At 39.0% G+C, this 26926-nt stretch overlaps 1 long non-coding RNA gene across 2 annotated transcripts in view; it reads right to left on the bottom strand.

The window, feature by feature from the left end:
- The window catches only part of LOC148109501 (uncharacterized), a 47992-nt gene that overhangs the window by 9549 nt on the left and 11517 nt on the right, over positions 1-26926 (bottom strand). For both annotated transcript variants that reach the window (XR_015725658.1, XR_015725657.1), the window contains exon 3: positions 2704-2794. This is a non-coding gene — a long non-coding RNA (uncharacterized LOC148109501). The remainder of the gene's footprint in view (positions 1-2703; positions 2795-26926) is intronic.

The following is a 26926-nucleotide window of genomic DNA, read 5'->3' as shown; positions in this document are numbered from 1 at the left end:
GGAGCCACCCAGGAGATTCCACAAGTGACAAAAAAATAAACCGCTATCACTAACCATCCCCAGAACCAAACAAGAAGCCCAGCATTTGCTTATCTTTATTTGGATTTTTGAGAACACATTTTCAACATTTTGGAATATTGTTAGTTCCTATCTTTAAGATTACCTGAAAGAAAGTTATGTTTCAGTGGGGGCCTATATTTCAGGCCATGTCTAAATTACAAAAAGTGGTAGCTATCTCAATGCCATTGGGCCATTTTGACCCCCATTCAGATTTGATTTTGGAATTGTCTGCTGCGTACTCATGCAGACCAGAGCTTTGGTAAAAAAAAAATCATAAATGCTTCCCAACAGCAACCACTGGGTTTTAGATGAGAAAATTCCCAGATGTTGCTGCTGGGAACACATCATTTAAGAAACAATAACTAGACATTAATTGAGACTGCCTCAATGACTGAAGGACATAAAATAATCATGAGACCTGAGATACATTTAATGTCTTGGGTGATGTCAGAGAAACATTCTAATAAGGAAGGCAGTGCTCAGAAGAATTCCATAATACAGTGGAAATGGTTCATATAGGAGCATGCTGCCCAGAGAATGCAAGGAGGCACCCACCAAAGAGCAGGTAGCTATTTTTCCTCTAGGACCAATGTTAGAGCTACCTGAGGAATTGCCAGAACCAAGTGCCTTATGAATGGCTCTCAGCTGAACAACAGAGAGGCGTTTGATTTACTGAAGGCAGTTCCAAGGTGAATAAGCAGTATTCTGTTTGCATTAAGACTAGTAGGTGGGATGCGCCTGGGTGGCTCAGTCAGTTAAACTTCTGCCTTCAGTTCAGGTCATGATTCCAGGGTCCTGGGATTGAGCCTTGTGTCAGATTCCTTGTTCAGTGGGGATTCTGCTTCTCTCTCTCCCTCTGCCCTTCCCTCCACTCCCCCACCCCCACTCGTGCTCTCTTTCTCTCTTGCACAAATAAATAAAATCTTAAAAAAAAAAATAAAGACAACTTATTTAATGTATATTGTTGATTCATTACCATTGAAATCACAGTCAATGGCACCATAACTCATGCCTAAAGAAAACTTATCTAACACATAATTTCTTCACAAGCACGTCACAATTTTGTCCTTAGGAACACTAGAAAACACTTTAGCACTATGCTCAGGGAATATTTTAAACAGAAAACACTTAAGCACTATGCTCAGGGAATATTTGAAATACACAATATTTAAATATTTTAATCAAAAGCACAAAAATGTAAAACAAAACAGAACAGGGTACTTAATAGACCACAAAGAAGATACTTGTTTAGAGTATGAAAGCTGAAACAAGAAGGCAGAGAGTCACCTCGTTTGACTTCATTGGGAAGGTGCACATCAGGTAACTCAAATGTTTTGCTTCTCCAGGCACATTCAAAAATGACCATAAAAGTGCCATGACTATTGATTTGGGTGTTGCAGATAAATTTAGTGAATAAATGCATTCACAAATATGGATTCCACGAATAATTATAATTGACTGAATATCTTTATAAACATCAACTTTCTGAAAAAGAAAAAAAAAAAAGGAAAGCAATACTCCCTCATCTGAGAATGTAGGTAATAATAGATAACTATCATTTTATTCTTGTAATATTGAAAATTGAATAACATTAAGTACACAAGATTAATCTTAAACTACAGCTGATTTCTTAGTATTTATAAATAAAGCATTCGATTATCTTAGGCCATTAGAATCCTTTTGGTATGTGTGCATCTGTTCTTATCGAAGACCTGTCAAAGGCTATCTTCTTTCCTAGAAATGAGCAATACTGCCCTTAAATAGCTTACTGGTGATCTAGTGAGCTACAGGGAAGCTTCCTGAGGATACCACCTCTGCTTATAGCCACTTCAAATTATTGTGTATTGGTCTCACATAAGCCAGGGTAGTCAAGGTTTTTAGGTGTAAATAATAAAAACCAACTAAGGTCCACTATATCAGTTAGCTTTTGCTGTCTAATAAACCATCCTGAAACATAGTGTCTTTAAAAAAGAGCCAGCTATTTGGTTCATGATATTGTGGCATAACAATTTGTGCTGGACTCATGTTGGTAGGCTTTCTGGTTTCTGCTATACCACAGTCAGCTGCCATGTCTAGGTTGCCTGACTGGGAGGCTCACCTCTGGACTGCAAGACTGCTCCAGCAGAGTTTCAAGACCCACTGATATAGTGGTTGGAAATAATTATGAGATATTTAGTAGAAAACTTGTAAGGCCTCTTGCAACTAACTCTCTCTGGAAAGTGAGAATTTCCTAATTTCTAAATATTCTTTTTGCCTAAGCAAGTCAGAATGCCATATCAGATTCCAGGGATGGGAAATTACATTCTATTTCATGATGGGAAGAACTGCAAATTCATATAGTGGAGATATGGATATCCAAGGTGAGTAACTGTGCCTACTTTGCAAAGAATCTGTCCAATTGACTAAGCAAAGGACAGGTAGGTCACAATATTGCCAAGGAGTTTAGAGAATAAGGTGTAGATAAGGAGGCATAATTGGGCAGGATAAAAGATGGATTGATTAGTCAAAGTTACAGTTAAAATCAGAATCAGTTCAATGACAGCATCACTCTTCTGACCACTGGATGCTGAAGCCAGTGCATCTCTATTGATGACACCTATTATTATTGCCACAGTTTGGTTTAAAATTGAAAGTTACTTTTACCTTGCTTCTGCAACTCCCAGAATAGATGCTTCACTGGTCTTGCCCTCATTGGCACATCACATTTACTGGACTGAGACCACTTCTCCATGCTCTGGATACAAGGGGGGTTGGGAAAATAATTATCTTTATTTTGTTTCCATCATGGGGAATGGAGTTATATCCTTACAATACCATAGGTGGAAAGTTGCCAGACATAGACAAAGGACTCGGGTTCAGGAAGGGCAAAAGAAACTATAAATATCAAACACATATAATTTTAGGACAAGTAGAAAGGGATTGAGGGATTAGCCTGAAATATTCTGTCCTAAATTTTTGGTTTTGATTTCCCTTTTCCCCTCAGAGCATAAGACCCCATAACTACATATTAATCAAGATCCACAGAGAGTTTTAAGGATGAACATTTGAAGCACAGTTAGAGGGAGTGTGGAGGAGTCAAATTCCAACTTTGGGACTTCCTGGTCAAACCATATTTTACCACATTGTCACCAAAATAAAACTCCCTGGTTTGCAGGATGATTCTCTGTGAGGTATCTTTAAAAATCTTTGTTCTCCATATTCCTGACTTATAGATGCAGATGAAGAAATCAGACAACATAAGGCAGACAGTGCAGAACATGTGGTGTTTTGACTGAAATCAGAGTGGAAGGTACTGTGTGATCATACAGGATGGTCACATTGGTGCTCAAGTTACCCATGAGCTGTGCGACTGTAAGACTCACCAGCTCATGCCTATGTTTTTATAAAATGGGAGTAACAATGGCATGGACCTCCTGGCTTGTCATGAGGATTAAATACACATGAAATATGCAGCCGATGAATGCTATTCTTATTTTTTTTTATTCAGAGAATGGTTTAGTTATATAGGTGAAGAAATCAGTGTAGATAAATTTAAGTCCAGGAAACATAGAAGACTTCAGCAAAAGTCACTTCAAAACTAAAAGGAAAATGCATGTTTTTATTATTATATGAAGAATGTCTTATATGAAGGTACTGAATTTCATTGTAGCAGGAAAGAATTTTTAACATTATTTCTATATTTTTATGGCAACAATAACACCTGTTGTCACTAATTTCTGTTAACTAGTATAGTCATATTATACAAAGGGAGTGGGCCAACATCCCAATTATACTCCACCTTTATTAAGTGCTTAAGTGTTTTTTTCATTTAATATAGCTTTCAGTAATTGTGCTCTTGCAATGTGTCAAGCAACATATCAGATACTTTACAGGAAGTATGGCCCCTAGTCCTCATACAGTCTTATTATTGGTCTCTTGAGTTTATGGATGAAAGAACTAAGCCACAGAAGGTTAAACAACTTTCCTAATGTCACAAACTATTAAATGATGAGACCAGAATTCAAACCAAGAAGTCTCACTGAAAGACTCGGCTCTTGGCTCCCTATTTTAAGTAACACTCACTTAAAAAAAATTGAATTACAGTTGACATATGTAATATTCATTTCATGTGTACAACATGGTGATTCAACAATTCTATGCATTACACTATGCTCATCACAGAAAGTGTAGTTACCATCTGCCACAGTGTTATTACAATATTATTGACTATATTCCCTATACTGTATTTTTCATTCCTGTGACTTATTGACTTTATAACTGGAAGTTTATACATATTAATCCCCTTTAGCTTTTCTGCTCTCCCTCTAACCCCCTCCCCTCTGGCAACCACCAATTCTCTGTACTTAGGATTCTGGTTGTTTTCTGTTTAAATGTTTGTTTTGTTTTTTAGATTCCACATGTAAGTGAAATTGTATGGCATTTATCTTTCTCTGTCTGACTTATTTCACTTAGCGTAATACCCTCTAGGTATGTCCATATTGTGGCAAATGGCAAGATCTCATTCTTTTAATAGCTAAGTAATATTCCAATGTGTGTGTGTGTGTGTGTGTGTGTGTGTGTGTGTGTGTGTATCACATCTTCTTTATCCATTCATTTATCAAAGGCACTTAGATTGTTTCCATATCTTGGCTATTATATTACTGCAATAAACATAGAGGTACACATATCTTTCCACATTAGTGTCTTGTTTTTTGGGGGGGGGGGTAAAAATCCTTGCTTTTGAAACCATGGACTTATCCCAGAGCCCAGAACCCCAGAAGATCCCAAGCCCCAGACTGTCATTGGCCGAGAGATAGTGTGTATTTAAGCCCTAAGAACCTTTGTCTAAGGGAGAGCCCATTGCAGACCAGTTTCTATCCTGAGACCAACAATAGAAAATCTGGTACGATTATTCCCCAAATGGACACTTATCATTTGGCTGGCACTGTGTCTCTTCTTTACTTCTACTAAACATTCTTCCTGGAAATCGGTTGTTGTAGAAAGAGGATATAGTGACTTTTACCTCTGATTATTAGCTAAGTGGTTTAAAAAAAAAAAAAAAGAGGGTTTTTTTGCAGAAACCCATACTCTATTAATCCAGGAACCTTAGGGAGGTGAGTTGGGTTCTATGTCTGACCAAGGGCAGAGCATTAGTCTGTTATAAGCAGATTTGTGAAGGGAAGTTACTTCTGAAGATTTGGGCCTCAATCATGTGGAACAGGTTGCTGCTAGGTTCTAGGAAAATTTAGATTAGGCCTAAGTGCTGGGACACGGCCGCGGAGCCACGGCGTGATTTGGCAGAAGGACGAGGCACAGACAGGTTAGCTTGCGGAAGAGAGCATGGGTGCAGGGGACGACCACAAAGCATGCCACCGCCAAGAGTGCGATCGCCCTGAACAGATGCAGCCTCGCGTATTTATTGGCAATAAACAATCAAAGACAATCAAGGGGGCGATCCTAGTGAATAGTAGTAGGTCACGGGGAAGGTCACGGGATTCGATGATGTAATGTCCAGCAAGTGAGCCTATTCTTAAACATGTTTCTATGGACCCCGCCAGCTATTGTCAAGAGCAATCAAGTTTCGGTTGGGGCAGCGTTCTGCCCTTTAGCGGACCAGGCGTTCCTGGCCGCTCGTTATCTGAGGGCAGTATTCCACCCTGAGCGAGCCGGCGGTTCCTGGCTGCCGGGCGAGCCGGGCGTTCCTGATTCTGTGCTCTGATGTTTATGCTAAAGCCCGCGAGGTCACAGACATGTTTTCCTATTATATCCTTAGCATAAGCTCTCAGCCAGGGCTGCTGCACCTAAGGTCATATTTAAATGCTCCCCTTCCCTCTCTCCAATTAATGAAGCTGCTAGGTACAGATGGCTTTTACTCATAGCACATAGGAATATTAAAATTCTAACCTGAAAATTACTTAAGAAGACTTTATACATAGTTACGTGTATGTGTATGGGCTCAGATCTAAGTGCGTGCGTTATTTGTGTCACTTTAGCTACTTAGTCTCGGTGAGCACTAATGTTGAACCAGCCTTAAGTAGTTTTAAAATCACTAATTTTGAAATAGTGACTAACCCTCTTTATGAAGTCAGCACCCTCATACTGTGTCCAGTGATCTAAGAATGAGGAAGTCAGAAGCACCAATAATTCCAACATAGGGAAGTTCAATGGCCAGCTTCCAGGATGCGCTGGAAATGCAGAAGAGGGATAGGTAACCCAGTGGGCCGGTCGGAGATAGCTACCTGAGCAGCTAAAGTCCGAGCCGAGGCTTAAAGACTAAGTGGGAAAGATCAGGTTGGATCACACAAAGCAGTCATTTTTATACATCAACAGTGACCAAATATTGGTAATTTGTATAGCTCAACCTAACCATGAAGGTAATAATATCCAGACAGAGGACTCCCCCACATTCATAAAACCTAGAGAAGAAACAGGACATGTGCATGTCACCACTGGCCCTGTTCCCACTAAGTCTACTGGCAGGCCCATGGTGACACAACCTCTGCAGTCCCAGCAGCTCGAGGATGATCCCCTGCAGCATGTGACCAAGGAAGCCAGCTGCCCTGTACTCTTTGCATTGGGAATGCTTTGCTCTTCACTAAGCTGCAATGGCAATGAGCTTTCTTCTGCCGTTACAGGTCTGGGCCACAGGAAATGTAGTAATAAGAGGAAGAGGGAAGGGGAGCACCCTCAGCAGTTTCCTTCTGGGCCAGAGGATGAATTTACTCACAAGATACATTTTTTAAATTTAGCATTTCCTGAGACTCCATAAAAGATTCAGAATGTACTAAATATCAAGAAGCAGGTGCTGGTGAAAACACGTGTGAAGCACTGGGTAAACACATGCCTATACCCAGGAGCCAGGTAAACACACGTAAACCTTTTCTCCCAGGGGGTCTATAATACCTAAATCAATGTTCTTGCCAAAGGCATAATTATATGCCTAAGTTTGCAATTGGTATTTGAATATTTCCAATTTCTAGCTCTAATGTAACTGACCTGTTATTGCTTTGAATTTTAAGAGCTCAATTTTTGTGTTCTTCCTCCTAAGGAATCGTGACTTTCCTCCAACCCAGGAGCTGCTGTATCTCCTTGCAGCTCCATCTTTTAAGATAGGAGAATGGGAAATAAATTTTAGTGCCAGCACTGAGTAGATGGTTTATATGCCTTAATCTTTAAATCCTTATAAAGGTCTTTGGAAGTCAGTATTATTACAGTTGCAGACAGCTGGGCTTCGAGAGATGAAGCATCCTGCTTATCACAGCAAGTGGTAGAGCCGGGATTCAAACCCTGTTCTGTCTGAGACCAGTGCTGCTTCTCTACTGTCTCTCCCACACTGCCTCTAGCACAAGGCCTCCTGTGCAGAAGACGCTTGTTAAATGTTTGCTGGTCATGTGATTCCAACTTTCCTTTTATTTCCTTCCAGTAGCACCTAGATAATGATATTTGAACTTTGTCATGTGCACAGATTATCTTGGGAGCAAAGACATAGCAGAAGGCATCATCTCTATGGCTAGTCCATGGTAAGTATATAAGGCTGTAAGGCTTAGAGTCAAGTTAATAAACACTGTGCTGGCCTAGTCAGAAAGAACAGGGGAAATTCCAGCTCTGAGAGCTACATTATCAAAGGCTTTTCTTGGCTTATTAACTTTTCGAATATGATGAAGTACTCCCAGTGCATCTGTATAAAGTAAAAGTTGTTGATATTATCAACAGAAGTATGTTTTCTCCACAAGTCAGCCAGCATGCAGGGGAAATTTTGGGCTTTCAAAATGGTTCACCATGTGGGTTTCATTCAGTATCACCAGCCAGAATTTTTGGTTTGGCAAAGTAAGCCTGCCTTCCTTCTGAGACCAATGGAATGGACATCATTCTTTTATGTGAGTGCCCTGCTGATACCCAGAGGGGAGTGATTCCCTCAGACCTCCCTCAGAGGGAGAAAACCCAGTGAAGGACCCAAGCCTGACAGGTGTAAAAATGCCACCACCTGTTGAATACAGCATTTGAAAATCATCTTTGAAAAAGATGGCTGTGTTTGAAAGGCATATTCAAAGTGACCACTTTGGTTTCTTGGGTTCAAAGGAAACAAACCAAACTCCATCCTTCCCAACTCACAGTAAGCCCTGAAGGGGATTCTAAAGCAGCCATGTAAGTAAAAGTGGTACCCGACTATCCTGCAGTCCCCTCTAAATGGGGTGGAAGGTAAAGCAGGTGGGCAGACGTGAACAGCTTCCCACCATGGGCAATCTAATTTGTCTGCACGTACATCATCTGTGCCAGCAAAAGTATCTTAGTAATGAGCTAATGTGCAGCGTTTTCTTTCTATGCTTCCATGTCTACCTGTTAGCAATCACTCCTATCACAACTTTTTCTATCTTCTCTTACATATATTCGCTTACATATTTGTAAGTATATCTTCTTTTGATAGGCTGAAACATAGTTCCATTACCTAATAAAATAGATATTTTTGCCTTAGGGAACCCAGATATTTTTAAGCTAAAAGCTTTCTGGTCTTTTAAGACTTTTGTTTTGTTTTGTTGGGTTTTTTTGTTTGTTTGTTTTTTGTAGTTGGAAACCTTTTTTGGCTTGTCAGCATCGCTAAATTTGGAACTGTATTGTGAATCTCCAAATACATCCTCATGTCCATCTCATTTACATAAGTATGAATAAGTGAGGCCACTTGGAAGGAGAACTAGACATTTGAGGATAAAAAAAGCCACGTTTCCACTATGTTTTTCAATTTGATCATGATGGACGAGCCATTCAGCTGTCTTAGTATCTGGCTAAATTTGGATCATGGTCAGAGAAAAAGCATAATAATCATAGCTATCATCCTCCCAGTGGCTGAGATAAATCCACCTGGGTATGGGATGCTGCTGGAGGCAGAGTTCCCTAGGGTTCTCTGTCATCATCTGTGCATGGGAGTGTATGTGTGTCCCTGTGTGCATGTGCATACATGCGAGTATCTCAATTTAAGTGACAAGAATAGTAAGAAAAATCTTTCTATTATATATAGAATGTAATGTGTAACTGTCTAGCTAGGGTATTCAATGGCTTAGCTGCCAAACAATCTCATCCAAACCTAAAATGATTGACAACATATAGGCAGCTGTAAGAAATAGAGAATAAAAATTGTTTTAGAATCCATATCCTATTTAACTTATAATATCCAGGAATGATAAGTTTCATGTCTTCCGGCTGAAGATATTAGATCAAGCCTTATTGATCGATATTAGATCAAGCCTTATTGATCGGTAGGATGCGCATCACTTCGTGAGTTAGGATTTTAGTAACGGCTTGCTTTAGCAGAATGTAGTCCACCTAATAGTGGTTGGAAAACCTATAATGATGCTATTCTGAGCTACCTTCTTTGGGAGAATTATAGCAGTACAAGATGATAAGCCCAAGGCAAGTATTTTCAAGCAAGAAGTGATCAACAGTGGAAAAGAAGCAGAGACACTGGCCCACAGGTTACCATCCCCTGTTGGTTAGGAACCCCCTCCAGACAGCCCTTGCTTGCACAGGCTATGATGCAGGAGGGTGGGCTCTCAATGCCATCCCGCATGGTGGTGCCAGAAAGTGGGAGGCATGATGGAGCTCAGGTGGGGTGCTGTTAGTTTATTCCTGGGGTTCTCAACCCAGGACAGTTGTGTTCCCTGGGGAATATTTGTAGTATCTGGAGACATGGTCAGTCCTCAGGATGGGAGGGGGTGCTAATGGCTTCTGGAGAGTGGAGATCAAGGATGCTGCTAAACATCCAGCAATGAACAGACCAACCTCCCACCCCCAACACAGAATTACCTGGCCCCAGTGTTCACAGGGCTGGGCTTGAGAAAACCTGGGACCGTTTGTGAAAGTGGTTGTCAGAGCAATGGCTGTAGTCATGGGTGGGCAGTGAGGACACACAGCAGAGGAAGAGGGTGTCCACCACAGGCCCTCACACAGTCTGAGTGGTGGGCACATGGACAAGTATGTGCATCACAGCAGAGAACACAGATTCTTGAATGATAATCCCTAGTTTAACAGGTAAAGCTGGCAAACAGCCCTATTTCAAGGGAACATTTCAAAGAGGCTAAAGCTCTGAATTGGTAAAGCCTATACTGAAACGAAATGTTAATATTTAGATATGAGAGACCGAGAAATTCAGAAAGTGACAGGGGACAAAAAACAATGTCCCCAGTCAGAGTGTGTGAGGCACCCAGAGGCAGTGGGCCTTCACCAGGAGACTTCTGGCCAGGCAGGAACTATTTTCTTAGGCTCTTTGGTTTGGGTTTAGTGAGGAGGAACTAAAGTTTTAAGAGAAATCATTGTGTGGTATTCATGGTTATTGTATATAATTTATTCTCATGTAAATAGGAAAGTTTAGCTAACCTGTGTGAGTCCTGAGGCAGGGGCCATCACAGGTGTGGTCACTGAAAGCCTGTACCAGGTGGTTTGGTGTGAGCAGAGCAGCAATGCTGTGCCACCAAGCTTTCATCTGTTTAGGTGAGTTAGGCCTGGTGTGACTGCACCAGCCAATAATCCTATCTCACTATTTTAAGAAATTATAATTGAAGAGAGTATTTAACGTATTTGAAAAGATGAAGCATAATTACTTTGAATTGCATGGTGTTTTAGAAGTATAACTTTACTGGTCCTTTTCTATTTGAATTAAAACAACAAATTCACTGAGTTGCATATTGAAGTGATTTGACAATGGTACATTCTCTGGGAGCTTCTAACCCTCTCACTGAAAAATGAATTTGAGAGGTTAAATTTATCCTGCAGACATTTTTTCCCTTCAAATCTCTTTACTCCCCTCCTTTCCATCACAAGTTGGGCATCTTTGTGCCAGAAGAGCATCCACAGATGTTGCAAAAGCAGAGAGGTTGAGACTGGTGTTAGCAGCTGGGGCTTGGAATAGGGGGTGCAGAAAGCCAGGGAAAGAGGACTAAGCCAGCAGGTTTGGAGGGAGAGAGTGAACACCCTATTTCTAGAGGTGTGTATGTGGGCAGGATGTCCTTTAAGTCCCAGGAAGTTTGCTGGCCATGATCACAATCTGTGTATCTAGTGACATTGGTCCCCCAGTGGCCTTTCTACAGGTGTTGACAAAGATTTCTGGGACAGACAAATCCTAAGGAAAGGAAAGAAAGGCACTTTCATGTTTGGGTAAGGACAGTGGTCAGAGCAAAGGGAAGTGCTGGTTCTGAGCATAGTCTCCTCAGGCTGAGCTCCTATAGAACCAAGGCATGCATCAGGATGGGAAGACAGTATTAAAAAGTACAGAAAAATTAAAAGTGCAACTTTGCTGCACTCATCCACGGTGTGCTGAAAGTAATGGGTGCTAGTGGTTCTGCAGCAGTTGCCCTCATATTCAGTCACTGACACCCTTGGTACCAAGGAGTGGGCGTCTGGAGTCCCAGACGGTGTGCCGAAAGTAATGGTGCTAGTGGTTCTGCAGCAGTTGCCCTCATATTCAGTCACTGACACCCTTGGTACCAAGGAGTGGGCGTCTGGAGTCCCAGACGGTGTGCTGAAAGTAATGGTGCTAGTGGTTCTGCAGCAGTTGCCCTCATATTCAGTCACTGACACCCTTGGTACCAAGGAGTGGGCGTCTGGAGTCCCTGAGTCTTGGCAGAGGGAGAGGACACTTGGACAGAATGGCTCTTCTTTTGTTTCAGGAGCAACAGGCGTGGTCATGTGAATCCACTAGATTTTAGGAAAAATAGAAATTAGGCAGGTATTGCGTGGTAGTCAAGAGAAACAGATGTGGTGTCCGTGGGGCATATCCTGGTGCCCTCTGCCTCCTCATAGTTTCCCTCTGCACCCCAGTATGGGCAAGCCATATCATGTCAGAGCAAGTAGGAGGGTTGACTTCTGGACTCATGTCTGCTTGAGACCGACGTGTAAATACAGAGGTGGATAGATAGATAGATAGATGATAGGTAGATAGATAAAATTGAGTAGATCACTAACACCAAGTTAAAATATATAAAATCATGTAGACAGCGAGAAAAAGCCATTGTTTTAATAGTGTGTATGTAGATTGATGTCAAATTACAGATACTTGCTCAATATACAGTTTTTTATAAATAAAAACAATTATAAAACTGGCACAATTTATGAACTACAACTGTGGGGAGCATAATGCAAAATGACAATGGTCAAACTACTTAAATTGGTCATTTTCTTACTTTAATTTAGAGGAATAGCACTTTTCATTATGGAGTGATATAAAATGGACTTCCTCTCACTTTTCAAAGTTAGAAATCATTATCTTCTGAAAGGTTAATATAAAAATAATTTGAGGTCCTGGTTATGTTTCCATTATGGTGTAAAATAAGAAGTATTATGTAGATTGTTTTATATATTTCAGATCACGAATTCTGGTATTGAATCTGTATTTCTTCAGACGCTGTAAACAGATTCAAAGAAAGAGCACTTAGAGATACAATTACTAATTACTAATCATTACTTCTTTATATTCATGTGTTTTTTCGAAAGCCTTGAAGCACTTTGCCCATATTATTGTTGTTGTAATTTTTGATGAGTGTTAATGTGAAACACAGTTTGCTTTTTTTTTTTATTTTAGTGATACAAAATGCAGTATTTTCTAATTGAATCACATCTCCGTTTACAAGGTAACTACTCAAACTGGTAGGATTAGAAATGTGTCTGCTTCTAAGAAAGATCATATTTTGAACCCCAAAATTGCACACTTAGTCATAAACATCATCTGACTGTAAAACATTTAAAAATTTAACCACTGAAGAAAATCCAGAATATATGAAAACACATTGTTTAATATTAATATTTAATATAAAATAATTCTAGATGGATCATATATCAAACATGAAATCTAAGGGCATAAAACATCTATATAAAATATCTTTGCAACCTTGAGATAGGCAAAAATTTCTTAGTGAAAACACAAAAGACATTACACATAATTTTTAAAAAATGATTGATTGGCCTTTGACAAAATTAAAAAGTTTAGCCCATCCTTTATAAAAGACTTAAAATTCAAGTTTAAAGACACTGTCTAGATGCCAAATCAGAACCGGGCTACATTTTTTAAGAGACCACCAGCCAGAATTATCACGTGGATGACAAACATGAACCAACCTCTTCGCCTTTTTAAGGAACAGAGGGAGCACATTTTTTCCAGGCTTTGCAAATAGTTTCCTAAAACAAATCTGCCAGCTCACAAAAACACACATACCAGAAAAATTTCCAATCTCTGCTGTTGCTGAAACTGACTCTTTTTTTCCTTTGGGGCAGAGACTATATTCTAAAAAAAAAAAGGCCAATGAATAAGTCAATACTATTCATTAAAATGCTGCATCATTCCTGATAAAAAAAAAAAAAAGTTTAGCCCATCAAAAGACATCATGAAGAAGATGAAAAGGGAGTACACATATTGTCAAAAAAATATTCACATAGAAGAAATGTATTTAGAATAAATAAAGAGCTCCTACAAATCAATAATCAAGGATAAACAACTGAGTAAAAATGGGCTAAAGCTTGGACACTTCACAAAAGAAATTATTTGAATGGCCAACAGGCATATGAAAAAGGTGCCCAACATCCTCAGTTATTAGGGAAACACAAGTTAAAAGCATAATTCGATACCTTTTCATATCCATCAGAATGGATGATATTAAAAACCCTGATGATAAATTTCAGGGAGGATAGAAGCCATATACTATCCCATGACCTAGCAATTCCACCCCTAAGTATTTACCAAGAGAAATGAAAACGCTTGTCTTCAAAAAGATTTGGAAATGAATGTTTATAGCAACTTTACTCATAATGGCTAAAAAAATGACCCAAATGACCCAACAAAAGAATGGATAAACAGGTTGATGAAGTCATATACTAGAATATTCTACTCAGCAATAAAAAAGAGAAAAAAAGAATAAACCACTTATACATACAACATGGATTAGTTGTATGTGTGTGTGTATGTATGTACACATAGATATAAAATGAGTGATGAAAAGCATTCATAAAAGAATACTTTATGTATTTTCCATTTATATGAAATTAAAAACAGGCATAACTAATTTGTAGTGATGTAATTCAGAACAATGGCTATTTGGGGAGGATAGAGGTGACACAAAGGGATGATAAAGTCTATATGCCTTGACTGGAATGGTGGCTTACACAGGTGTATAAATTTATTGAAACCCATTCAATTATACACTTAAGATATGTGCCTTCCACTCTATGTACATTTTACTGCAACAAAAAGTAATGAAATTGTAAATAACTAGAACAACATGTGTTATCTCAACTTTCCCCAACTATAACTTGACATTTTAAAATAGGTTTGAAAACATAATTCTTGAGCTTAGATTTAATAGGAGTGAAAATTCTTCAAAATACCCTATGGGAGGGACAGTAAGGGAATTAGTATTTCTTAAGCATTTGTGCACCAAGTGCTATGGTGGAAGTTTTATCTACATTGTCATAAGTAATATTTACAGGAATCTAGTGAAGTTTGTTTAATGATCCTCACTCAACAGATAAGGAGACTGAGTCAATTGCCAAATACCATACAGCTAACCAGAGGGAAAATCAGAATTCAACCTCAGATAAGTTTGTTCAGGATCTATCTCCTTTCCACTAAATCGAGCTATAGTTCCTTCATGCTCAAATAACCAATATTTGTTGGAATTCTGTGTTTGAAAGGAAACTAATTTTCAAGAAAAAAAGTACATATGAATACCCTTTTAGAATGCTTGCCTTTTCTCTCTCTTCTTACCACAGCAGAGGGAACTACAGATTACTCTACCTGTCCTCCAGGCACAGATTTGGAGCCAGATTGAAGAAGTTTGGGAAAGACTAAGATAAGGAAGTTTAAAATAGCTTATCATCACCATTCAAGAAGCATATATATCAAATATAAGTCAATTAATTCTCTCAACCTTCTCTTTCTTATATTCCAGGGCAGGCTCATTTTGTCCAGTGCATTCTTGAAATGTTGGTGTTGGCGTTCCTTAAAGTTCTATTTTTTTTGTGTATATCTTTTAACCCTGGCTTGAAGCCTGTTTCCCAATTTCTTCACAGCTCCATGTGTGCTTCAAGCACCTCAATATAAATAGGTTTAAAACTGAACACATCAAATTTTCCTAAAAAGAGATAAATTCTTTGTGTTTTCTGTTTAGAGAATAGCACTGTGGTCTCATTCTGCAAGTCATCCTTGACTTTATGGTCAATTGGCTTCTGAGTTCTGTTTTATTAAATAATGTCCATATTATTTCCTTCTGTCCATCCTCGTTGCTATTCTCTTGTTTCATTTACTGAAAGTCCTCACCATGCCTCACCTAGATCTCCTATCAGAGCCATCAGTGGCTTCCATATTGCAAATTAATGGATTCTGTTTTGAAGCAATTGGCAGATATTCCTCCTTCCCACCTTTATCTTACTTTATTCCTCAGATGCCAAGTTTGTAAAATCTACTGTACTATTTGCTCAGACCCCATTCCTTGGCTGGCTCCTGCTCTTCTGCTTGATTTCTAAGCGTTGGCTTAGCCTGCCATGGACTCAGCTTTCCATGGTCCCTTCATGTCTCTGTACACCATATCACTAGATCATCTCATGCAGGCTCTTGGTGTTAACTACCATGTTACATTAGTAATACCCAGAACTGGAATCTCCAACTTCAGTTCTAGACTCTATTCTGAACTCCAGATAACTGTGTTCATCTCCACTTGAGTGTCTAATAGGCATTTTGACTTTATCCAAAATAGAGCCTTTCGTCCCTATGCTCTGAAACACAAGACACTAGACTCAATTTGTTGTCATCTTCTCCATTTCAGTCAGTGACATCATTAGTTGCTCAGTTGCTAAGACCTTGTACTCCTTTTTTTTTGTTTTGGTTTTTTAACCATTTTCTCCTAATGCTAGTAAGCATTTTTTAAATCAGTTGCACCTTTAAAATATAAAATTTGAACTCTAACACAATCATTTTTTCCAAGCTCCTATTTTCTCTCTCTTAGAGGTTTTCAATAACCTCCTAACTTAGTTACCTGCTTCCACTTTGACAACTTCAGTCTTTATTCTATATAATAGCTTTTAAACATGAAAATCAGATATGTCATGCCTCTTTTGAAAATGTATAAATAGCACCCCATTATGTTCACAATAAAACAAAATCAATGTTCTTCAAGTCCTGCCAGTCCACAAATGAACTGGTCTCCACTCACCTCTCTGACTGCATTTCCTATTACTTCCCTACTTCTCTCCTCCTCATTCACCCAATTATATCCACAATCATCTTTCTTTTTGTTTCTGAGCTTTGCCCTATCTCAGAGCATTTATACTTGTTCTTGGTGTCTGGAATTTTCCTCAAACTGATGTAATATATGAATTTGCTCCTTCATTTAGAGTTCACTCAAAGGAACCCTCCTCAGAGAGACTGTTTCTCATGACCATACCTAAATTGGATTTCCCTCAACACTCTTTCTGCTTGGTTTATTTTATTTGTGGCATGTTTTCCTACTGGAAATTATATTATTAATTTATTTACTAACTAGACTCTATGAGATCAAGGACTTTGTCTTATTAACCTTAGGTATCTGCATGATAACAAGTCCTGGTATATGGTATACACTCAAAAAATACCTTTGAATGAATGGATGGATTGATGATCATTAGTATCTGTGTGGTAAAGAACCCAAATATTCAAAGGGTCCTGAGAATTTACAGATAGAATACTGGCTTTTACCATGTTTGTAGAACAATATCCATGAAACAAAACAAAAGCAAGATTTCAATCCCTACCTTTCCATTCTATTGTAGATAGGGATGTGACACTCTATTAAATGTCAATATTCTTAAAGTCTACAGGCTTCTTGGAGACAAAAACAGCAACAGACTGCCTGCCACATAGCAACCACTCTATAAATAACTACTACATAACTACTACATGTTGGAAAATTTGTTCTAATCTTAGTCTGTCATTTGATGATGCAGAGATCCATGGTTTCTAGATAGTAAAATTAGTTCCCCACTACTGTTTCAGGATTTGGTAATTATTATCTTTATTATCTTTAAACTTGGTATGAGAATTTTGTTTTTTTCCCTCAACTTTTTTGAAAGATTTTGACAATAAGTGGGAGTTATGGAGCCATTAGTACTGCTCCTAAAATGATAATGGTATCTCAAGCACTGTTGATCCTAAGTAGGCATTTGTAATATATTTTCTGAAAGAAAAAAAAAAGAATACTTGCCAACATATGTATGGTTTTAATTCATGGACATTATTGTGGCTGTTGAAAGGATTACAAAGTGGTTCATTTTGGTTTGGTTTTTGATGAAATATTCATAAACTCTTTTATGAGTCTGCATGAAGCCTTGTGAATTTTGGACAATGAGCTTTCATAAATATTTACTGAAAAATCATAAACACTTCATCCCTTGTATGGAAAATTTAATTAATTAAAAGTTAAAACAAACTCTTTCAGAGTATTCCCATTAGATATGAGAGAGTGGATTCTGTTATATTTATTCTAAACCCATTACAGATTATATTTTATAAAATAATAGTGAATTTGAAGTCATTATATGTGTTGTTAGCATAAGCGCAGCGGAAAAGATATGCTAATTCTAGTAGCAAGTCTAAATAAATCTCAAATTTCATTGTAGGATGCCTCAGAAAAGTGTTACATTCACCAAGAAAAGCTGCTACAGAGGCAAACTGTATTTTAACGATGCAGGGAAGTTAGTTTTAATGAAGTTTGCTGAAGGAAGCCATTCATGTCCTGTGATATGATTATAAACTCTGGTAATCCAACTCCAGGAGATCTAGTCCCTGGGGATTTGCTAAAAGAGGCTGAGAATAGTTCATGATCTTCCACAGATGTCTAATGTACAACTAGAGATTAATTTAAAAGTAAAAGGAGAACACTAATTGGGTTAAATTGGTAACAAGTGGTATAATGTGTCATGCTTTCCAAAAGCATACAATAATTTAAAGATTCTTATACATAATGCTTTGAAAGATATTTAAATTTTAATAGCTCTATATTCACAAGAAGAAATAAAGACATAGGGTAGTTATTTGTGTCTTGCTTACCCTAGCACATTTAAGCAAAATCCAGACCCAATGGACTGGCTTCTGAATTTCATTAGCCTTCGTTACCAACAGATATAAATGAAAATTTTGTATTGTGGGGATTAAATACAAGGATATTTGTCTTGGTTTATATGATTAACTTAAAGTTCTACCTGAAACCTCTGACTTCTAGCTTTCAATCCTGAAATCTGAATTACATTTTTACCCAATTTTGTGAAATGTAAACAGTTCTACTAAAAAGATTAGCAATTTATAATTAAATGGTACAGTATACATAATTTATTAGAGTTTGCGATTCTATGATGTGTTATTCAAATTCTGTGTTTAGACATTCTTCTGTTGCTTGAGGGTCTTCATTTGGAATATGCGAGAGATGAAGACGGTGAAAGCATCCCAAGTGAGATACTGAATCAATGCATTGGAAACCAAACAGTAAAAGATCAGCTTGCTCGAGGTATTTAATCAATCTTACTGAGCATATTAAATGTGCATTCAAAGAAAAATGTGTTTTAATTACAGCTTAAATGCAGTCTGAATAACAATATGACAAAGATTGAAACACCTTATTTCCCTTAGTTCCATATTTTACAGTTAGCATACTGCTTGCAATGGGATACCTAAAAAATTACTTTAGCTATGAGGATTTCTTATTTCACCATAAGAAAAGTCACCAGAAAGGATGATTGGTTTATTAATGTAATAAAGAGCCTCAAAGAAATCTGAACTATAGAAATATTACTCCAGGAAATTTGCCAGCTCAGTTCCATACTGCGACTCCCCCTCTGCTTCTCCTTCAGTACCCTGCATGCTACCACTAGGGCCTACAGATTCTTTTCAAAGTATCTTCTTTCTAGGTGACTGTGTGTAAAATAATCTCCACCCATTGGGCTGTAAACAATGTAATGTCAGGGATGTTTATTTTGCTTCCACACAATGCTTGAGAAATATTGTACAGTCAGAATAATGATGTGGACTAAACAACAGCTATTATGACTCCATTAGAAATGGACACATTCCACAAGAATAGTGTCTGTCTCTCCCTTCTTTAATGTGAATGAAAACACTACAGACAAGAAAGCTATATTTTGTCTCACTGTTTTACTCTTTCATTTGTCCTTCAATGTTATTTTCTTGCTTCCAGGTTCTAGGCCCAGGTGTACTCCATGTTGTTCAGGGTTGGGACGGTGGGGGGCGGGGGTGTTAGGATAAAATAGAGGAAAACCCCAAACATCTGTGACTCTAAATAAAGTGGGGATAAGTGTTAGGTAATCATAGTTGTAGAAGGGAATGTGTTAGGGAGGGAAATATGGCTTGGTCAAGAAATGCTAAAACCTCAAAATATTTGTACAAGTTCACTAATAATTTGAAATCAGTGTGGAATCATGAAAGAAAATCAGTTTTTACCTTTGAGCTCAGTATTCTAGATGTACATATAGAAGATTGTGCCATGTGTTGAGACAACTCTGTGTTCAGCAAGTGTTTTTCTAATATTTTCCCTAGATTGTAAGTACAACGGTTGTTTTACAAACATTTATTATAGAAACATCTAAAATTCCATGTCTCCTTGCAGTTTTTTTGTAATTGAGCACAGGTGTTTAAATACATATAGACATAATAATTTAGAAAAGTGCTCTATCAGTAACTTAACATTAGTTGTTTGTACCTTTCTATAGTTAACTACATAATTACTTTGAACTACTGATCAAAGTAATTATTGATTACTTTGAACTACTGATAAAACTTTGTAAAAGTTTTATAAAAAACTTTTACAAATGTCATAATGGATTTGCAATACAAGTGAGTTTCCTATGGTTTCTGGTAATTGCTTGTGAAGATACTGCCAAAGGTAATTTCCCCCTTCCTTTCTTATGATGAAACACATTAAGATACGGGGCTTTCCCTGGGTTGAAATTCAAATTCCATCTTGAGCTTTGGATTATCTATAAAAGTTAATATTTAACCTGAAAGTCCAGCAGTATTTATTTCCATAAGAGAAAAAACAAAAAAACAAAAAAACAAGGATGGGAAGTGAAATAACACTGTAGTTGAAAATTATATCCTCAATCAGGCATAAAGAATGAAAAGTACAATAAAATAACACCACTGTTAAAACTATTCTTTCTTTTTATGTGTAGGTCTCATTTAAAATTTTTATTTCAGATAAATGATGTACAATCTAATGCTTACAACATATTGGCTTGATTTGGGCTCTTTGATAATTATAAGAGGTTATTAAAAATGCATCTTGTATCTCTATCTCTAAAGCTCGTTTTGTCTGGTTTTAATTCAGAACAAGAATTTGTTTTGTGCAAGTTTAGTCAAAAGATCAGTGAAAAAATGACTGCAGTGTGTGAAGTTTTATGGCAGAAACTATGTATATTACATTCCAGCTATAGCAATGCCTATATTTATGGGTAAAGATAAATCAAAATTTATATAATTCAGGACATTCAATTAAATGGATAACTCATGTCCAAAATTAAATTTTTTATCCTTAGTGTACAATTGGTGTTTGAGGTCTTACTTCTATTAGTTAAGTTGTCTGAGTGATATTATAATGTAATTACCAAAGAGCTAGATGGTTTGAACAGATGATGCTTAAGGCTTCCCTCTGGCATGACCCATAAACCTCCCCAAGGGCATCTCAGAGTCTGTTTCCCAGGGAACCCAGCCAAAGACAATATGACAGCAGAGCTGAGATTTTGGAGCTGGATCACCCTTCAGCTGGCTGTTGATGTGGACCCTGTCATTGAAGATAGGTGGAGGGCTAATAGTACCTAGCATGCTCTAAGCAAGTTGTTATGCGATGTGTTCCCCCAAAATTGAAGTTCTAATCTCTAGTACCTCTTATTGCCTGGAGATAAGCCTTTGAAAGAGGTAACCAAGTTCAAATGTGGTCATTAGAGTGGGCCCCTAATCTAATATGATTGGAGTCATATAAGAGAGTTGATTAGAACACAGACACATACAGAAGTCCATGTGAAGATGCAGAGAGAAGACAGCCATCTACAGGCCAAGAAGAGAGGTCTCAGAAGAGACTAAGTAAGCAGACACCTTGGTTTTGAACTTCTAACTCCACAGCTGTGAGAAAATAATTTTCTGTTGTTTAAGCTAACCAGTCTGATACTTGGTTATAGCAGCCCTAGCAAATGAATACACAGGACTACTGTTAAATGTTTATGGATAGTGAACTGGGATAGGATAATGGTGGAAGGGGATGACTAGCATTTGCAGCATCTCAGGTGTCTGAGAAGGTCAGAGGAAGTAGCAATTAATAGAGCTACGGGATGAGCTGTCTGTAGCTGGATACCGCTGACAGAGTGGAGAAAATCTGTGAAAGGAAGCGAGTGATTATTAACTGATGCAAGGTAGAAAGAGAGAGAGAGAATGAGAAAGAGAGCAAGTGTGCAAGTGGGGGAGGGGCAGAGGGAGAGAATCTCAAGCAGACTCTCCACAGAGCATAGAGCCTGATGCGGGTCTCATTGCTGGGCTCCATCTCACGGCCCTGAGGTCATGACCTGAGCTGAAACCAAGAGTCCGACACTCAGCAGACTGAGCCACCTAGGCACCCCTAACTGATGTAGGGTAAATGATGAAAGTTAGATGGCTCCTTGGCAGCATATAAAAGGACTATTATCTCCTGCAACTAAAAGACAGAAAAAACTGAGGTGAAGTCTCAAACACTTAATTATAAGGGGGTCGGAGTTCAAAGAAGGTTGAATTCCCAACCCTGGCAAGCCTGCTTCTTCAAGCTCAGGGCTCCAGTTGGAAAGAAATTCCACACTGAAATTTGTGATAGGGACATCTGAGCCAATGCACTAAAAAAATGTTGACTGTCAAGATCATCCCAAAACTCTGTGTCTAAGGAAATGGCCAACACTTCTTTGTTAAAATCAGAGTCTCTCTTTTGCTTGAAGGTGATGCATAGGCCTCTAGCTTGCAAGACACTACATGCCTCATCAGGATCTCCCTCTAACTCCTGTTCTAGTCATTGGACAAATAACTCAGGTCAGGTATGTCAGCTAGCTGAGGCAGCTGGGCCTACTGGGTACAAAAGGAGTATACTCTAAAGGAGCTGCAAGATTTTCCAACATGTACATGGGCGAATACAAATGGAACTAGGTCCTTATGGTACTGGGTCAAGGAATACTGGTTATGAAGTTAGCTAACAGGATAGTCTATTGATAAGGATGACATTTCCCATGATATAGAATCTAACACCCTGGCAAGGCCACCATACAATGTTAATACATTGTCAGGACGATTCTTGGAAGCAACAACGGCCCCTACAAAGTAAAATACAAATTCCAGAATTGCTGTGGAAGATGGTTAAGATAGAAATGGGCATGCTAGAGTGGATATCCTACTTAAGGCCAAAAGACCCAACTGACTAGATTTCCCATTTCACAAAATGAGAAGGAACACATTGGAGAGAGGAGCAACAGCCTCACTGAGAAGTGCAATGAGGACTTTTCTCTACAGTTCAAGACTCAGAATAAAAGGTGCTGTTAGAATTGACTCCCTAATTGCAATGGGGATAACAAGATCCCCAAAAGGAGGCTGGGTGATAGCACTTAACCATTAAAAGCTCAGTGAATGTAACCATCAGAACAGGTGTAAGATCAGAGTAGCCACAAAGGGAGCCTTATCTACAGTGAGATGGCTTGTACAACATGGTGCTCCTAGGGCCAATATAGGTAAACAGGCTCAAGAATCTTGCTTAATTTATACAATTAAGATAAAATCAAGGATTGTAACAGCAACTCATCAATAAATATTCATTATCCCTATTCTAGTGCCTGGATCCTAGATAGTTCTCATATCTGGAACTCATTGATCTAAGGAGTGCTGGGTTCCCATCAGTTAGGGTCCCGTGACATCATAGAATCTGAAAATAACCCCCCTAGGTCTTCCCTAAAGGAACCTAAGGGGCATTCATACACCATGAGATGGGAATACATAGACATTTTGAGGACTTCTTTTTTTTTTTTTAAGATTTTATTTATTTATCTGACAGAGAGACAGCCAGCAAGAGAGGGAACACAAGCAGGGGGAGTGGGAGAGGAAGAAGCTGGCTCCCAGTGGAGGAGCCTGATGTGGGGCTCAATCCCAGAATGCTGGGATCACGCCCTTAGCCAAAGGCAGATGGTTAACTACTGAGCCACCCAGGCGCCCCACATTTTGAGGACTTCTAAACAAAAGGACTATGTTGAAATTGATTCCCAGGGATCAGAAACATCATTCATGACATCCTTGTTAAAATGAAAGGTATAGAATCCAGGTCATTAACAGAGCCCTGACCCAGGTCTGGGTGACACTTGCTCTGTCCACTGGACCTAATGGTCATTTTCTTGGTTGACAGAACCACCATATTAGTCATTATCCTGTAGTATTGGATTTACTGGTGGGAAAAGCCAGGTGGAAGCCTCCAACACGGGCCCCCCACATACCATGGCTAACATAGTAAACTTTTAAAATTGTGTCTTTGGAGGAATTGTTGATATTAATTCTACTTTAAAGGTATGAAGAATGTATGAGTAGTGGTGACCATGATATAACTATTTAGTCTAATTGTCTGGTCCCTATTGAAACTGGCTAGATCCTGAAGATGATGACGGACTTCCAAAAACTCCCCTGATTGAGATAAGTCTGGAGAAACCAGACATAAACTTCTAGGTGTCCCTTCTCATAGCCTCACTTGGAACATATTAAATTCCCCCAGTAAAGATGTGACAACATGTGTGGAGTGTTACCAGTCAGGAAAGCTCATCGCAGCCTTAGAGTCCAGGGTTTTTACTGAGAGTCAGTCACATACAGTCCCCGCATGACTTACTTCAGTTACTGAAACCCCAGACTATCATAAATCACATTATTAGAGTAAATCCTCTAGACAACTGGTGCAGCTTGACTCAAGGCCAAAAAATGCAAAAACACTCCTATGAAACAGAACATTCCAGGAGCTCAGTTCCCAGGAGCCAGCCAAGGGCCAGTCATAAAAATAGGTTTTTCAGGGGAATGTGCCTTCCCCACACAAACATCCCCAGCTTAAGATGCCATCGCCACACAAACTCCCAAACTCAGTGGCTTATAAAAATCAAAGATGAAGATTTGGGTCAGTCCTCCAGGTAGAGCATTTGGACTAGCAGAGGTGCTAGCCAAGACTGAGGAGAACACAAGATGCACAGCAAATTATGGGAGCATAGCTCTTGATGTGACAAGTCCAGCTGCCCTGGCAAGAATTACACTTCATTCCACTCCCCCTTCTCTTGTAAGTTTTCCCAGGAAAAGAAGCCCCAAACAGGATGAACTTAGTCTTGAAAGCACTTGATTCAAGCAATGTAAGGGGTGGCCTCTGGGGACCTGACTGCGCTGCCCAGATTCCCTTTAGGACAAAGGTGCGCATCCCCAACAATCATAACTTCTTGCTTGATGGCAGATTGCAGCTGTCCCCCAAGGATCTCTGTCAACTGAATGCACTCACCCTTTCACTGGCCTGTGTCCCCATGAGGCAGCCCACATTCAAAGACTCATTGATGTATAGGGGCAAAGGCCCGGTGCCTTGCCTCAGTTAGGAACAATGTAGAAGCATCATCTTATTTTCTTCATGAAATCAGCCCATGCAAGGTCATAGGTCACCTCTTCTCACTGCTCCCCTTCCATTCTTTTGTGTCTTTGGGGGGGGGGGTTAGGATGAGAAATCTCCAGTAAAACTGTATGCAGATGTATCTGTTTTCCTGAGAGCAGAGCCTAAGTCACCCTGAGTCAGATCATCAGGTACTCCATGCATTTAGATTAGGATTTTGTGCATATCAAAATAAGTAGCCTCCTCATATTTAGGTTTGGGATTTGTGGGAAATGGAAGCAATTAGATTAGAACAAAGAAAAATGATGTTTAGGAGTTTGATCTGATATTTAAAAGCAATCTAAATTAAAAAAAATAGAATCCCTTTATTTATTTATTTATTTATTTATTTATTTATTTATTTATTTATTGCTCTTACAGATGTTAGAGAAAACATGAAAGAAAGTGTGTTCATGTCTCCAAACCGTTTCATAGGGCTCCAAGTAGTTGTTATATTGATCATTGCCTAACTCAGCAAGCATAGGATTCATAAGCCAGAAATACTGACTTAGATAATTATGAATATTTATTTATGCCTCAAATCATAAAACCAAGAGAAAATTGAAATGAAATCCTTTTGGCTTTAGTGTATTTATTACTTTCAGTGTATTTGATTACCTAAATATCTCAGCATTTAGGAAGACAAAAGCATTTGATGAAGTAATTGTCATGAATCTCCTCACAAGCTCTCTAGAATCTGCCCTGCCAGTCCTGGAGAATGTAGGTGCTGAGCCTTGGGAAGTTCTGCCAGTTATTATGCTCATTTAGATGCCTTACCACAAGAAGATAAATGCTGACCGCAATTTGGAAACTGGCAACTAAGAGAATCCTGAAGAGATTGCCTACTGAGAAATGGTCTTTGCACCAAGAAAGACAGCCATCTTCTCCTGTCTATGAGTTAGTGTTGAGGAAGGTTCTGGTTGTTGCCCTCACAGATTTGCCTATTACAGATGATACTCACCTGCCCAGGGGCTTTGCAGACGGTGAGGGGAACCTGAAGAATCAAGACCAGTGCTTATTAATAAGTGATCAATCAGTGTTTTTACATTGTGACTAATGTTTGGAGACCGATCAAGGAGAAAGTGGGCCAAAGGTAAGAAAGATAAAGACTGGGACTGATTTTTTTTTTAAATGTTTGACTATCTGTATAACTGGCAACTGACTCATTATCTCACCCAGCAGTTACACAGACATGAAGAAGTCATTGAACTTAATTCTCCTTTGCTTCAAGGGATCAGGGAAAGGAGCAGAAAAGAAAGACTTGCAGGTCAGGTAAACAAATAAGAGCAGGTGGTGGGGGTGAGATTGCTCTACTGGAAGAAAGAGACTAAAACTGCTCAATAAAGCCAGTTCCCTGTTAGGAGTGGGAACAATGGAGTGTGCTGGTGACCTCAGCCTTTGCACCTGGCTGTCCAGCACCTGAGGAACCATTCTATCTGGGGGATCCAGCACTCTGTACCACTCACTACAGAAGTCAGAGTGATTTTAAGGGTCAGGGTACAGTATTAAGTTGAATAACAGTAACAAGATACATAACTAAAAAGAGAACTTTATTTCATTCGAATGTAAGAACAGTTGTGCCACCCTGAGTTATGACCCTTACCTCTGCACAAGAAGTCCAGGGCAAGTGGATTGGTCTTTAAAGACATGACCTTGAGATTGAACCACTCACTTCTCACCTTTTACTGGCCCACACCAATTCCTAGCTGCAAGGGAGGCTGAGAAATGTAGTCTCCAGTTGGGTAGACTATGCCCAATAAATATTAAAAAGAAAAGGAGATAATAGTTCCTGAAGAACGGTTAGCAATTTTTGCTGCAAGGATATGTTGTTTTATATGCAGCTTGATGTGAGCACATGACCTAAACTTAGCCAATAAGGGCAGTTCCGCTGGGTGCCTTGGATTGGAGGATTAGTCATAGCGGAAAGAAGGCATCTTAGCATATTCTGCCTGGGTGTGACCTGAGCAGGTGCTTCCCTGCTCAAGTTACCTAGTTCCTGCCACATTCTAAGCCTGATTCCTTCTGGGTGGCTTCCCAGTAGTGCAATAACCCTTAGGTCAGTGTGTTCAATGTTGCATAGTATGGGTTGAGAAATAGGATTTGTTGGGAAAGTTTAGGAGCAAACAGTCAGTGAAAGAAGGCAATCCTAGCCCCAAGTTCTCATTATTCCTGTAAGAAGCATACAGGGCCAGGATTTTCTGGTGAAC

The sequence above is a fragment of the Ursus americanus genome, chromosome 9 (genome assembly GCF_024610735.1).
Source record: "Ursus americanus isolate L20-20 chromosome 9, mUrsAme1.1.p, whole genome shotgun sequence".
Taxonomy (NCBI): Eukaryota; Metazoa; Chordata; class Mammalia; order Carnivora; family Ursidae; genus Ursus; species Ursus americanus.
The sequence above is the reverse complement of the archived record's forward strand: the minus strand, read 5'-3'. Positions and strand labels throughout refer to the sequence as shown.